This window comes from Ambystoma mexicanum, chromosome 12 (genome assembly GCF_040938575.1).
Source record: "Ambystoma mexicanum isolate Mex_15411 chromosome 12, UKY_AmexF1_1, whole genome shotgun sequence".
Taxonomy (NCBI): domain Eukaryota; kingdom Metazoa; phylum Chordata; class Amphibia; order Caudata; family Ambystomatidae; genus Ambystoma; species Ambystoma mexicanum.
In genome coordinates this window covers 1,231,593,440-1,231,608,847 of record NC_090936.1, presented here as the reverse complement: position 1 = coordinate 1,231,608,847, position 15,408 = coordinate 1,231,593,440, and positions in this window count along the sequence as shown.

Below are 15,408 nucleotides of genomic sequence, written 5' to 3'. Positions count from 1 at the left end.
AGGGGGGGGCACCCAGAATGCACTCCCGGGAGGTGGGGGAGGTGATTATTGCGTCTGACGTAAAAAGGAGACACAGGTTTGCGGTCTTGGTCTCAACCCAGATGAGCTTTGCGATAGATGTGGCCCTGACCGGCCCCAATGGGAGGTTTGTGTTCACAAAGGGCCAATTACGTGGGGTTAAGCTCACTATCAGTTCACGATTGAAAGCTATATTGATGCAGGACGTAGAAAAAAAACTCCTGTTCCTGAAACAGAAATATCACGAGAGGGGGGACTGAGCTGATAGGATCCTGGCATAGAGATTGAGGGAGGAGGAAAAAGAGGAAGACCATCTGGGATATTAGGACGGAGGATATGACGTCCAGAGTATAGGGAGGGAATTTGTAGAATATTATAGAACCCTCTATTCATCGGACTGGCCAGCGGATGAGTCCCAAATTGATGAATTTTTGTAAAGGCTACCATTCCCGGGGCTCCCTGAAGAGATAGCGGAAAATCTAGAGAATCCCATAAAACTAGAGGAAGTCACGCGGGTCATCACGGGAATTAAGTCAGTGACCACCCCGGGGGGAAATTGGGGTTTACGATAACATTTTATAAATCATTCAAATCCCTGTTGGCCCCGCGTTTAGTGAAGGCATTCAATGTGTGCTTGGAGGGTGAACCCCTTCCCCCACGAAGATGGCAGCAATTATTGTGGTGATCCCAATGGAAGGGAAGGACCCCACTAGGTGCTCCTCCTGTAGGCCTATTTCCCTCTTTAATGGTGATGTGAAGATACTAGCGAATATCCAGGGAACGAGACTGGAGGGAGGTATGCCACTTCTAGTGCATGACAACCAGGTGGGATTCATCAGCGGAAGGCAAGGATTAGACAATATCAGGAAGACTATCAACCTGATTAGGGCTGGATGCATGTCTAGTGACATTGGAAAAGGCCTTTGATTGGATCAAGTGGCCTTTCATGATGATGGTGCTGGGGAGGATGGGACTGAGAGCAAACTTTCTGAAATGGGTGTCTGCATTATATAACAGACCTAGGGCAAAGGTTCAGATAAATGGGGGACTTACCGAGGCTTTGAAACTCTCAAGAGGACCAGGCAGGGATGTCCCCTCTCCCCACTCCTATACGCCCTCACCATGGAGCCACTGCCGATTAAAATTAGAGTGAATGAACGGATCAAGGGTATCGTGGGGGGAGAACTTGAGTGTAAAATGTCCCTGTTTGCTGACGATATACTGGCTTACCTAACGAAAATACAAGTCTTCCTCCCAGCACTAATGGCCCAGATAGTGGATTATGGCCACCTCTTGGGACTCAAACTTAATGTGGGAAAGTATTATTATAAAGTTATTCTGCCGCTATTGGCACAGAGCCCCCTACTAGGTACGGAAACGAGCTACCCGGGTATGTTGGTTAACCAGAGCAGCATTCAATACCTGGGCATATGGGTGACAAGGAATTTAGGAGAGATGGTGGCAGCCAACTATAATCCCTTTCTTGCTCAACTCACAGCTGACCTAAAGAGGTGGCTCCCTTTGATACTAACCTGGTATGGAAGGATGACCTCCATAAAAATGAATGTCCTCCCCAGACTGCTATATCTGTTTGCATCCATCCCGAGCCAGCTCCCGGATATGTTTTTTTTGGAAGATACAGGAGAGCTTCGAAGATTCATATGGGGAAACAAGACCCCAAGGGTGAAAATGGCAACCCTTACCCTTCTAAGGGATAAGGGGGGTTTGGGTTCCCGGATATCCGCCTGTGTTATAAGGTGGCACAAACCAGGGGGATGCTGGAACATATGAGGGAAGATCTGAGGACTTATTGCACCTACTTGGAAGATCTTGTAGCGCACCCTCTGAAGGTGAAGGACTGTTATGTTATGTTATTTGAATTTGTACAGCGCACACTCACCCGAAGGTATCTTGGCGCTAGAGAGGGAGAGACAAGGACCACCAACCATCAGCCACCTACCACTAGAATACAAATTTATTTAAGGCCCTTCTAAATGCCAAATGATTTGGCAAGGTCTTTACTGACAGTGGCAGGTAATTCCACATTTGGGCAGCGGCTACCAAGAAGGCACGGCGAGCGGTGCGTGAACGGCTAAAGGTAGGCACATCCAGCAAGGCCGCCAAAGCAGAACGCAGAGTACGAGTAGGGCATTAGCGGATACATTTGGTTTGAAGATATTCTGTGTCCATGCAGTGCCCGATGAACAATGCAGAGTACCTTGAACTCGATACGCTGCATCACTGGGAGCCAGAGCAGGGCACACAACACTGGGGTGATGTGCGCCCCAAAGGGTGATCCTGTTGCCACCTGGACAGCCAGGTTTTGGAGGCACTGAAGCTGTTGAATCATACCCTTAGGTTGGGCAAGATACAGGGAATTACAATAATCCAACCGGCTAAGCACCATGGCCGCAACCACCGGTGGACAGAGGGTGGCCGGCAGAAACCGGAGCACCTTTTTTAATGTTTTATGGTGGAAATGACCAACTTTGCAGACTGCAGAGACTTGATCATTCATAGACAGGGAGGCCAAGAGGGTCACTCCCAGGCTCTTCACCTTCGTCACTGGAACAGGAAGAGACCCAAGAGAAGAAGGCCAGAAAGAAGACACCCAAAGTGTGGGATCAGGGGGGACACCTAGCACCATCACTTCTGTCTTGTCCCCATTCAACTTCAGTCAATTTCGGCCCATCCACTCACCAACGGCTGTCAGGCACTGATGAAGCTAATACGACACCTCAGCCAGATCAAGATCTAGACGGATCAGGATCTGGGTGTCGTCGGCATAAGAGTAGCACCTGACGCACAGGGAGCGGATGAGACAAATCAGAGGCCAGATGTAAATGTTGAAGAGAATGGGCGACAAGGTAGAGCCCTGCGGAACTCCACAGGTAAGGTGGCAGGAACCTAAAAAGTAAGGAGGAAGAGAGAGCACCTGAGTGCGATCGGCCAGAAATGACGAAAACCAGGCTAGAACCTGACCCAAGATACCAATCTGAGTCAGGCGAGTCAGCAAGGTGGGATGGTCCACAATGTCAAAAGCCGCTGATAGGTCTAATAAAATCAGGGTACCCACCCCACCTGCATCAACCAGCCTGGCCATGTCATCCTGGACCAATACCAAAACACTCTCTGTGCCCCGACCAGGCCTACAGCCTGATTGGGCAGGATCTAGAAGTTTAGACGATTCCGGAAATGAAGAAAGAAGGGGTGACACCAAAGACTCCAAACGTTTCATAGAAAAAGGAAGAAGAGAAATAGTACAGAAATTGGAAAGAACAGCTGGGTCTAGTGAAAGTTGTTTCAGAAGGGGAATCACCCTAGCGATCTTAAGTTCTGCCGGAATAACCCCGGTTTGACAAGAGATATTAATAGCCATTGTAAATTCCATTAGCACGTCACCAGAGATCTTTTTCATGACTACCAGTGGAACCACGTCAGAGGGGGAGCCTGACTTAATAAGCTGTATTTATTTTATTTTATTTTATTTTATTTCATTTGTTACACGCCCAGACCCTTGGGTATCACAACGAGGTTACAGACAGCTTAGTTAAGAACAATAATTAGAAAGGCCAATCGGGCGCATTTACAACATATTTAACGCAGTATTAATACAAGAAAAAGGTACGGTAGGGTACCCAGGAGTTAACAAGCAAAAACATGCATACATGATCAAATCTATTTACAAGGCATCAGTGCCAATCAAGAGCAGTCATTATTCCCAAAGGTATAGCTGTGGATACCTTTTCCTCAGTGAAAGGCAAAAAGGAAGACCACTCTTTCACTTCATTCAAGTCACCTGAGCCTAGTTACTCTCCTTGCAAAGCGAGGACCGAAGTAGACGCACGGATCGTAGTATGAATGGCCTCAATCTTTGACACAAAGAACTGGGACAAGGAATCGCAATGATCCTGAGAAGGACTGACCATCGAGGTATATTTCTCAGAAGAGGACAAAGATCTGACCACTTTTGGTCCCTGGCCAGATCATTACCGGAACGCATCCGGTCCCACCCCACACTAGGTGTCTTTGGTCCGTCTGGTGGGATTCTAGGGATACACTGGGTTATAGTTCGTGGCCCTCCCCGATGTCTTCAATATGGGGGCCACCGTCAACCACCCGATCCTGCTCACCCTCCCTGGTCCAGTTGGCATCTCAGGTCAGGTGATTTCCTGGTTAACTTTGATCCTATAGAACCCAAACCTTGTCACTTTCCACTTTCCTTTCGGGTTCTTCTGTTCTCTGCTGCAGTGTTCCGCAGGGCTCCGCCTTGTCTCCCATTCTCTTCAATATTTACATCTGACCTCTTGTGTGTCTCATCCACTCCTTCGGCATCAGGTGCTATTCGTATGTCGACGACACTCAGATCCTGATCCGTTTAGATCTTGAGCAGGCTGAGATGTTGACGTGCTTGTTTCAGTGCCTGACTGCCGTTGGGGCATGGATGAACCACAATTGGCTGAAGTTGAATGGAGACAAGACGGAGGTGCTGGTGGTGGGTTCTCTCCCTGATCCTTCACTCTGGGTGTCTTCCTTCTGGCCTACTTCTATGGGTCCTCTTCCAGCCCCGGGGCTAAGGTGAGGAATCGGGGTGTGATTGTCTCCACCTCACTCTCTGAGGCACAAGTTGCTGCAGTGTGCCAGGCAGGCTTTTTTCACCTTAAAATACTGACAAAGGTGCTTCCATGTATTCCCACACACTTACGCCCCCCTGTTGTTGCAGCTCTGGTACTTAGTCATCTAGATTACTGAAACTCACTATATTTGGCCCAGCCCAAAACTTTAGTGCAGCAGCTTCAGTGCTTACAGAATATGGTTGCTAGAGTGGCTACTGGTTCCCTTTATGGGCCCACATTTCTCCAGTGCTGCGGTACTTACACTGGCTGCCAGTTACTCAGCGCATCGCTTTTAAGTCTCTTTGCTTGGTACACCATGCCTTGCACGACCAAGGGGCTGAATATCTTTGCAACTAGTTTACGCGATACATGCCTACACGGCCACTACGATCTGCCGCTGCTGGGCTACTTGTTGTCCCCTTATTGCGCCGCTCCTGTATTGGAAGACAATCTTTTTCAGTTGCTTCAGCCCGGATGTGGAATAATCTTCTGCCTACTCTGAAAAATTGCTCAAGCCATCTGCTTTTTAGGAAAGCGCTAAAAACCTATCTGTTCCAGTCATTCTGACGTAGCTGTTTTTTGTATTCTTTCTTGCTTTGTCTTTCTCCCCCAGCGCCATGATACCTTCGGGTGACCGAGTGCTTAACAAATTCTAATAACATAACATAACCGTTTGAACTGGGGTGCAAGGGATTCACAAACTCGCAGAGGTGGTCAGACGCGGGGCTTGACAGAATGGGACAATTCTTTGGGCATGGGCGCTTCCATGAATGGGGTAAGGTGCGGGATATACTGGGAGGGGACTCAATTTCTATATTTGAATATCTTCGCATTAAGGGTATCTTGACAAACCCAAAGTGGGGGTAAGTGGCAGCTAGAGAACTAACACCAGTGGAAAAAGTCCTAGACCAATCTGCGACAAGGAAGGGTATACTGTCCAAGCTAGATAAGGCAATGAATGAAACCAGTTTACAGCGAGGCAAACATTCCAGAGATATTGGGTGGAGTTAGTGGGTGCAGAGATTTCTGAGGAGGAGTGTGCACATATATATATATGTATAATGTGGTCTTCCAGGGAGGGTTGTTCACCTCCACATTGTTCACCTCCACAATAGAACATAACTTTAAACTCCTAATGGGATTGCACAAAGATCCAGTGAAACTTTCCAAGATGTTTCCGGGAGCATCTCCGCTATGCCCTAGGGGTTGTGGAAACTGGGTGACCCTGGCCCACATGTGGTGGCGGTGCCCCATGGTACAAGTGTATTGGAAACGGGTGCTGAGATGGGTGGAAGAGGTGATGGGGACAGGGGTGGGAGATATAGAGTATTGAAACATTGTTTCTGTCGGGAACAGAGGGCACTGCGTTAGTTGTGTTTTTAATGCATTTTGTGCTTTCGTCTCCTTATCTTCTTCTGCCTCTATGTCAATCAGCACCTCCTTCCCTAAAGTCTTCTTAGTTATTTTTCTACACTCCACTATTATGATCCTGATGACACAAAGTGTTAGCAACACTAGTACTAATGCTGCCACCAGTACCTTCAGTCCGTTCTTCAAAAATGTTGGAATCCATGAGAATATGTATGTCAGCCAACCTTCATCTTTTCCAACATTCGTTACTTCTGCCTCCATCTTCGTATGAACTTCAGAAAGCATGGTGATAGCCTCTATCAGCGTTCTATTATCTTCATTGTCAGAGAAGAATGTACAGCAGGAAGACCCGATCTTGGCACAAATGCCTCCTTCCATGGCTGTGAGAAAATCCAGAACATATCTGTTCTGGAGGGCCATCAGTCTGACCGCTCTCAGCCCTTCCTTTTGAATTTTTTGATTTTGAAAGATTTCTTACGCGCACCAGGCAGAAAACTGCATTCGGGCGCAGATGTTAACTAATATTGTATAATTTAGCTGTGATGTATCCTTGATGGCGTTGAATCCTTTGATGATGGAGTTTATCGTCTGCATCAGCTCCCAACAGGTAATCTGGAGCCACTTGGCATTCATGCTTGTCTGTAATAATAATAATAATAATAATGTATTTCTTATATAGCGCTACACACCAATAGGTCTCAGAGTGCTGTAATAAGAGAAGCCATTATATCCCACAGAGTGGTACTCAATTTATCGACCTTGGAAGGATGAAAGGCTGAGTTGACACTGCCGGGATTCGAGCCTGTCACAGCAGACTGTGCACAGATATTAAGGGCAAGCGCTTATCTCGCTGTGCTATCTGACCAATGTTAAATACTGCTAGAACGATGGATGCAAAGAACATCTCAGTTCTGCTGAACATCCTGTGCTCTGATGGTATTGCATCCAATGCCTTTTCCATGTCTGATGAAGAATAGTTCCCTCTCCTTATTCCTGTCAGCTCTACAGCCTTCTTCTTTCTTTTGATGTTATGTATCTTAGGGAACCCTTCAATTTGTATTTCCTTCTAAGGCACTACTAATGCTGGGATATTCAGATGTACGAGTCAACACATTCCGACCAGTTGGGAGGCAGCTGCAGGTATGCTTTCCACCCACAGACTCAATAGTAATCTATAAGTACTGCTATCCCGACCTTCTTGCCTGGTACCTGGTATCTTTGAAATTTGTTTGCATCCTTCATTCTCTCCAACCTCTACTTCTCTGACATTCTGGAAACATAAAGCAGCTCCATTGAGCCGTATGATAGACATTGGTCCTGCTTCGTTTTTGACACATGTGAGTAGAGTAATCTGGCGCTTACTTCCTATTCCTTAAGGCACTTATCATTTTCCTGCTGTACTATTTTCACTGGAACTGTTTGGAGAGCATGTGCTTTGCTCCCAACTACTCCCTCTTCCCATCCTTCTGAGGTGTATACTTGTCCATACATCAGCATCTGCAGTCTTTCCCAACATCCTGGCATTCCTCCCATCTCTAGGTGCCCTGTCTTGGGACACTATAACTCCTTTTGTGTCACTGTCTGCACTGCTCATTTGTTCGGTACGTCTGTGATATATTGTATACTTTTATCTGTATTCCAGTAATTGTCTAACATGTCTTGTGTCTTTATATAGTTATCTTCGTGCAGGAACCTTAGTGTTGCTTGTTTCCCTTGGAATCGACCTCTTGTGGTTCAAAGTGATAAATGCATGAGGCATTTTGCTCTTGCCACTGGAATTTCAGGTGCCATGAACATTCTGGAAACACTCATGGCATAGGGTATGAGAGAGCAGACATAACAGCTATCCTTGGTTGTTTGTTTCCCTAGCCCAGCCATGTGGCTATACCACAAATTATTCAATATATGGGCCCCATTAGTTATATTTTAATTTAACCGATTGAAATCTAACTATGCACTGCACCTTCACTCTTTTTACTTTATTATCAGTGCTTGTTGCCTGCCTAGATATGGGGTCATGTTAGTATGGGCCCACGCTTTTGCATGTGCAAACAACAATCTTCGTACAACAAGGAGTGTAAAGAAGTAGAAACCGCAGAAGGCACAAAACATTATTACAATGGTTTGTTTGATGTTTCCTATCTCGTTGTCCTGCAATGCTCCAGGTGTTTGTGGTTTGTTGCTAATAAAACTCAGAAATGCTTTGTTATCAAGTTAGTGTGCATTAATCTAAGCTCTACAGCTGTAATATGAGTGCTGCATAGAACAATCTTTCCCACACTATACGTATTCTTGGGTTTCCAAGTAAAGTAATAATGGACAGGTCTACACTTGTCAACTGTGGGTAGGTGTGGGCTACATTTAATAGGAAAGCATGAAAGAGTAGTCTTGGAGGTATCATTCACTCTGATTATTTTCGTATTACATAATTAATAAAGCATTACTGGAATGAGTTACGTCTCTGAAAGATCATATGGAAAAACAATCTCATTTTCTTGATGAATGTTACTTGTAAAGAAAGGACAGTGCAGCTCATTTATGTGTATGTATTATTCTTTTTTGAGCTCTCTCGCACTGGGCCCAGTTACTCTTGGCTGTGGTTCTTCTTCCTTGTGTTTGTCTTCTTCTTGCATCAAATCATCTTCTTTTAGATGGGATGAGGTCTCACCTTGCAGGGCTCGACATCTCCAATATAGTTAAAAAATGTTCTACTATGCAGTTTTACTGCTGTGTCCGTTGGTTTTTCGACCACAAAGGGACCTTCAAATCATGGTTTGTACCATGGCCGCACAAAATTCCTAAGTAAGACAGTGTCCTCAAGATACAACAATGGCTGTTTCAAAGGACTCTCAGTTTTGTCGGTGCTGTTGTCATCCTCAATGTTCTTTGACTTCTCCCCCTGCGCCTGCAGTTGACAAGAAATAAAAGACGCACTAGCCATCAAAAGAGCCACATATTCATACATTTAATCTCCACAAACACTGGATGTTGCATTCTCGTAGGTCAGAGCCCTAGTGGGAGGAGCCAGGGGAGCCGCATGTGTTGTCCTGTTACCGCCCAATGGGATGTTAAATGGTGGTCAAATAAGGGCTGATTGCGCAATGTGAACAGTGCTAAGGGCAGGCAATGAAGCCATCCTTTTTTCAAACTTACCTTTATCTTGGCAATTTTCTCCATGAGCAGGCCATTCAGGTGCTCACACCCCGTTTGCTTGTGCGTGATAGGCACAGGACATAGTGTGCTGTATACCCGGTAAGGTTGTGATATGCTCAGAGGTCTCTTTCACCAAATGAGGTACATTGTCAGACCGCAGGACCTCACACCCCCCCGATAGTGGGGACACCTCTCTAACACTTTCCTCTCATTCCCCCAGAAGCTCACTGTCTCCAGGAGTTCTGGCCCTCTCTAGGCTGGACTATTGCAACAGCCTCCTTCTAAATCTTCCTGCCTCTACTGTTCAACCCTTACAACTTATCCAGAACAAGACTGCAAGACTTGTCCCTGGCCTCAAGCCCAGGGATTGTATCTTCCAAGCTCTGAAATCTCTTCACTGGCTCCCCACGGCTGCAAGGATCAAGGTCAAGACACTCTACATCGTCCACAAGGCTTTCTAGGGCCTGGGACAGCTCTACCTCCAACTTTCTCTTCCAAAACATCTTCCTTCTCGAGGTCTATGCACATCCACCTTCAACACTCTGAGGGTCTGCCGCTTTTCCGAGCAGAGAGTTGGGGGCAGAGCTATCTCCTCGGCTGGGGCCTCCCTCTGGAACAGCCTCCCTGCCTCTCTCAAACTTGAGCAGAACCACATCTGGTGCCAAAAGCAAATCAAGACCTTCCTTTTTGCTTCCGCTTTCTCTCTTCCTCTCCCCTACTGATGCACCTGACTACTCTGCGCACTGGTCACCTGATCACCCTCTGAACTCGTAACAAGGCTCCTGCATTTCCAGTTACCCTTGCACTGCCTCTGGGCTCCCCAGCACTTAAGGGTCTGTATCTGCAACCCTACAGGCCGTTCTCTCTGCACTTATGAGCCACCCGCTGGCTGCACTTGTGAGTTAACTGCTCTTCCCCCTTCCCCTCCCCCCTGGCACTTCTCCCCTTCCCTCTTCCCTGCACTTGTGCAATCATAATGACACAAGGCCTAGTAAGATCGTTATTTTGTCCTCCCTTGTTTCCTCATCCTTGTCTTGTCGTGCCTAGAAACACTTGTGTACAGGCGTGTTATAAATGCCACACCATATATCATATAATAACAAGGAATTTTGCAGCCCGTCGGGGTGTGAACAGGGACCAACTTTGATCAATCAGGAAAACGGGCACATGACCACCATCATGTAGCAGTAGCCGTTGGACACCTGGATCATATCAACGTAATCTATATTGAAATGTTAGAAGGAACCAGTCAGGCGTGGTATGGCTCCTCTTACTACACGTAATATACGTCCTGCAGCACATTTTTTATAAGTCACACAGTTTTACATAAATGTGGCTACTTGCTCTGCCATATTATGACAGAACCATTCTTCCTCCATGTTTTCAGCAAGTACCTCTTTACCCATGTGAGTAGGGTAATGCATTTGCGTGAGTGCAATCTGTGATAATGCTATTGGGAGTACTAGTTTTCCTGTGCTTTATTGTCACCACAAGCCATCGGTGGGGGAAATTGAAACCCCCCTTCTCATCCACAACTGTTTCTCCTCTGCCGGAGCCCTCCCCTGAAATTCCATTATTTGCGTAGCTGGCAATCTGTTGTAGCATTCTTTTAAAAGCATATTCTGCACATGGATATGTGCATTCCCTGGGGTATCAAAGTCTGTTATTTATAAAGAATATGCTTCACTCTGTGCTTCCGCCTCGTGTGGGGTCAGCATTTCACGACCGCTATGGCTGCTGGGAGTTGAAGCGGCTCTATGAGTCTGCCCAAAAGGGACACATGCTGTACTGGTGTGCCATCAGCATGTCGGAAGCCCCTCCTCAGCCATTGTGACAGTTCAGAGTATACTGCAGACCTCACATACGCTGAGCCGGAATACACTGTAATCTCCTGGCCCTTGCACACTTCTAATATTATAATGAGTGCTACTAATTCTGCTGCCTGTGCTGTCAAATTTGAAGGCAATTTTACCCTTACTGTCGTGTCTGCTGTGCCTTCTGCTTTTAATATCACCACTGCAGTTCCCGTATGTCTTTCCCCGTTGTCTGGTCTATTGTCGATGACCTGTCAATATAAAGCACTTCTTCCCCCTCAAGAGGCTTCTCCCCCACCTTTGGAATGTTGTCATACTTTTCCATGTATGTAGTTCAGTCGGTTACATAGTCTCCTTATTCCAATGGTTCTGCTACAAATGTCACTGGGTTTATGGTCCTGCACCTTACTATCTTGATTGTTGGATTTTAAATAATCACCTCGTATCCAGAGGCCCTTTGTGTAGTCAACATACTCTTGGGCCTTTCGAGAATAGCAAAGAGGGCGTGCGCCACGTAAAGTGTGGCACTACACTCCATAGTAATACTCGCTGACTTTTCTATCGTGAGTGCGGCAGCAGCCAGAATGTGCTCACAGGGGTAATGTCCACTCATGACATGGTCTAAAAGTCCACTATAGTAAGCCAAGAGCTTATGTCCTAAGGTAGTCTTCTGTGTGAGTACTGCAGTCATCATCACTCAGCTGGTGTGTGAGAACAGAAATTATTTGTTGTGGTAATGTGGAATCCCTAACACTGGAGCTGTGCATATTGCTTTTTTCAGCTCTTCAAATACATCAGTAATTTTGTGCGTCCACAACAACTTACCCTTTTTGCTCTTCCTTGTGTCCGCTTAACAAAGGTCTTGTGTATATGCTATAGTCAGACACCCATGATCTGCAATAATTACAGAGGCCTAGAAACTGCTGCATCTCCCTCCCTATCTTTGGTATCAGCGTTCTGCGGATTCCCACCACCCTTTCTGGAGTCACCCTTCGTCCGTCCTGGGATATCAATTGTCCCATCTATAGCACTTCTTTTTGGCAATATTGTAATTTCACCTTGTCTACCTTGTATCCCTTTTCTGCTAATACTAAATACACTGAGTCATTTCTACACTGCTCTTCTGTTTTGCTACAAATCAAAATGTTGTCTACTGATTGTATGACAATGCTCTCTATCTGTATGTTGCCTAGATCAATTTGAAGGACCCTATTGAAAATAGACAGTAATTCACAATACCCTTTTGGTAATCGTGTGTTTCCACTGTTGGTTTCTATGTAGAAACGATGTCAAGTCTTGGGATTCTTCATGAAGTGGTATAGAAAATAAGGCATTCTCCAAGTCTATCACCATAAAGTCTGTAGCTTCTATTGGGACACTGCACAGAATTGTCACTGGATTTGAAACAAATGGAAATTCTGTCTCTACTATCTGGTTCAGGAGGCAGAAGTCCTGGATAAAACACCATGACCCCCCATCGCCTTTTCACAATGTACACAGCCATGTTGCACTGCGATTCTGAAGGGACCAATATTCACGATTTTCTGCTTTCCTTGATATGTGGTACTGTCTAGCCATTGGTAGAATGGCTCCTGGTTTGAGCTTTATCTTTACTGCTCCAATCTCTTTTAACAAACTCACGTAGTAGGGACTAGTGGTCCATAACACACTGGGTACCCACCCTAGGTCTTCTTTGAGAAATGGTGGTGGTTGCTTTCACAACACGCCATTCTCTGTGGTACTTCCCTATAAGGTATTCCCACCCAATGTGTAATACTCATGTCAAATATCACCTCATTGTCTGACCTATCATCTTGGAATAATTCCTCATCTGTTATGTCAGTCAATCTGTATCCTTCCCCCTACTGCAATCACTGTCCTCCACGATCGTCTGTCCCATACAATATCATAGTCTCGTTTATCACTATGGCTGCCTCGATTTCTATTGGGATTACCTTTCCTTCCTTCTCGTCTAAGGGAATCTCTGGTCTAAAAAGGAACTTGTTCGGGATTCGTATCAGCGTCCCTGTATCCCTGGAAGCCATGCGATTAACACTTCCGCCCCATATGAAAACAGTTCAATGTCTACTGGCTCTCCTACAGAAAGTGATCATTTGTCAGTTAAAGGAGCCAAATCTGATGCCCCATAAAATCCCTGTGTATTGACGGCAATGCCTGACATTGTATATCTCCCCTCCGATCTAGTCGCCCCTGTATGATATGATAGGGTATTTATAACACGCCTATACACAAGTGTTTCAAAGCGCGACGAGGAAAGGGAGGAGTAACAGAGGGAAGGCAGAGACAACGATCTTACTAGGCCAGGTGACATTAGATTGCGCAAGTGTATGGGGGGAAGGGAAAGTACGGGTATGGGGAGGGGGCAGTACAATATATAGGATCAACAGTAAACAATATATAGAATAAATAAAAACAGTAGGTAAAAGTGTGGCCAGCTAGTGGCAAGTGCAGGGGTAAGTGCAGACATCAAGAGTCAAGAGCTGGTGGGAACTGTAGGGATACAGAAACAGCCCCCAAGTGCAGGGGTTGCCCGGGAGGCAGTGCAGGTGTGCAGCTGGCAGTGGAGGGGAACTGAGCCCAAGATCAGAGGGGAGCCATGTGACCAGTGCAGTTTCAGTCAGTTCAGGAGGGGAGAGGAGGAGAGAAAGCAGAAGCAAAAAGGAAGGTCTTGGGGTGCTTACGGTGCCGGAGATGGTTCTCCTCAAGTTTCAGGAAGGCAAGGAGGCTGTTCCAGAGGAAGGCCCCAGCCGAAGAAAGAGATCTACCACCAACTCATTGCTTCGAGAAGCGACTGACCCTGAAGGAGTTGGAGGCGAATGAGCGAAGAGCTTGAGAAGGAAGATATTTAGTAAGAGAGAGGGTTTTGAACTTAATTATCGAAGCCACTGGGAGCCAGTGCAAAGATTTCAGTCCTGGAGAGATACGATTACTGGGCTTGAGGCCAAGGACAAGTTTCGCAGTCCTGTTCTGGATGAGTTGCCGAGGACAGAGAGTAGAAGCAGGCAGATTTAGAAAGAGGCTGTTGCAGTAGTCCAGCCTAGAAAGAACCAGAGCTCTGGAGACAGCGAGCTTCTGGGGGAAGGAGAGGAAAGAAAGAATACCTCTGAGAAGGTGCACCTGGTAGTGTGACTTATTAGAGACATCAGCATCAGAGATGTGAGGAGAGAAGAAGAGAGTGGAGTCGGAGATGACCCCAAGGTTTTTAGCCTCACAGGTGGAAGAAGGAAGAGGGCAAAGAGAGGCCAGCCAGAGAGCGACAGGAAAGGAGGGAAAAAGTGTGCCGATGAGAAGAATCTCAGTCTTACTGGCATTAAGTCAGAGATCATTGGCAGCACACCACTTCTGGATAGCGGACAGACAGTCAGAGAAGAAAGAAGGAGAAGAGGTGGCGGAAGGGAGCCTGAAAATGAGCTTAGTGTCGTCAACATAGCACCGAAAGTTTGGGCAGAGAGCGGCAATGTGGTTCGCAAGAAGTGCCAAGTATTGGTTGAACAGCCAGGGAGAGAGGTTAGGCCCTTGGCGAACACCAAAAGTAGAGATAGAGATAGAGGAGAGGAAGGACCCAAGTTGGACCTGGAGCATCGATCGGAGAGGAAAGAGGTCAGCCAAGCCAGGGCCTGATTAGTAATACCCAGGTTAGCACGGAGACGGTTGAGCAGGATGGCATGGTTGACCGTGTCAAAGGCAGAAGAGGGATCAAGTAAGATGAGGATACAGGGGGTATCGGAGTCATGGTTGAATAGCAGGTCTTTATGGATGTTCAGGAGAGCAGTTTCCGTGCTTCTGGCAGCTCTGAAGCCAGACTGATGGTCATGGAGACAGCCAACCAATTCAGTGTGAAGATTAAGCTGGGAGATTGCCAGCTTTTCCAAGAGTTTGTCCAGGAAAGGAGTGATGGAGATTGGGTGGTAGTTAGCAGGGCAGGAGGGGTCAGCTGAGGATTACTTAAAAAGAGGGTGGACAAGGGAGTGATTCATGGGGGAAGGGAAGACTACAGTGGCGAAGGAGTGGTTGCAGAAGTCAAAGCAGGAGCCAGGGTGTCAATGTGGTCCTTGATGGTTTTAGAGGAACAGGGGAGAACCTGTTTCGACGAGACTTTCATAGATCAAACTCATCTAGAAACCTTGTCTGGGAAGAACATGGGAAAGGCAGAGAAGGAGGGAGTAGGGGTGGCCAGAGAAGGACCAGAGGAAGAGAGGGGAGTAGAGGTATGAGGAGGACAGGAAGAGAGAGAGGACAGGATAGCCTGGTTTTAGAGATGAAATGTGAAGCCAGGACCGTGCAGAGGGCCTGGGAGGGGACAGGCAAGGTAGAGACTGCAGCAGGATTGGCCAGCTCCTTGTAGTTTTAAAAAGTTCAGCCGAGTTGTTGAATGCCGCAGAGACGCGGGCTTGGATGAGGGCTCTCTTCTTGGT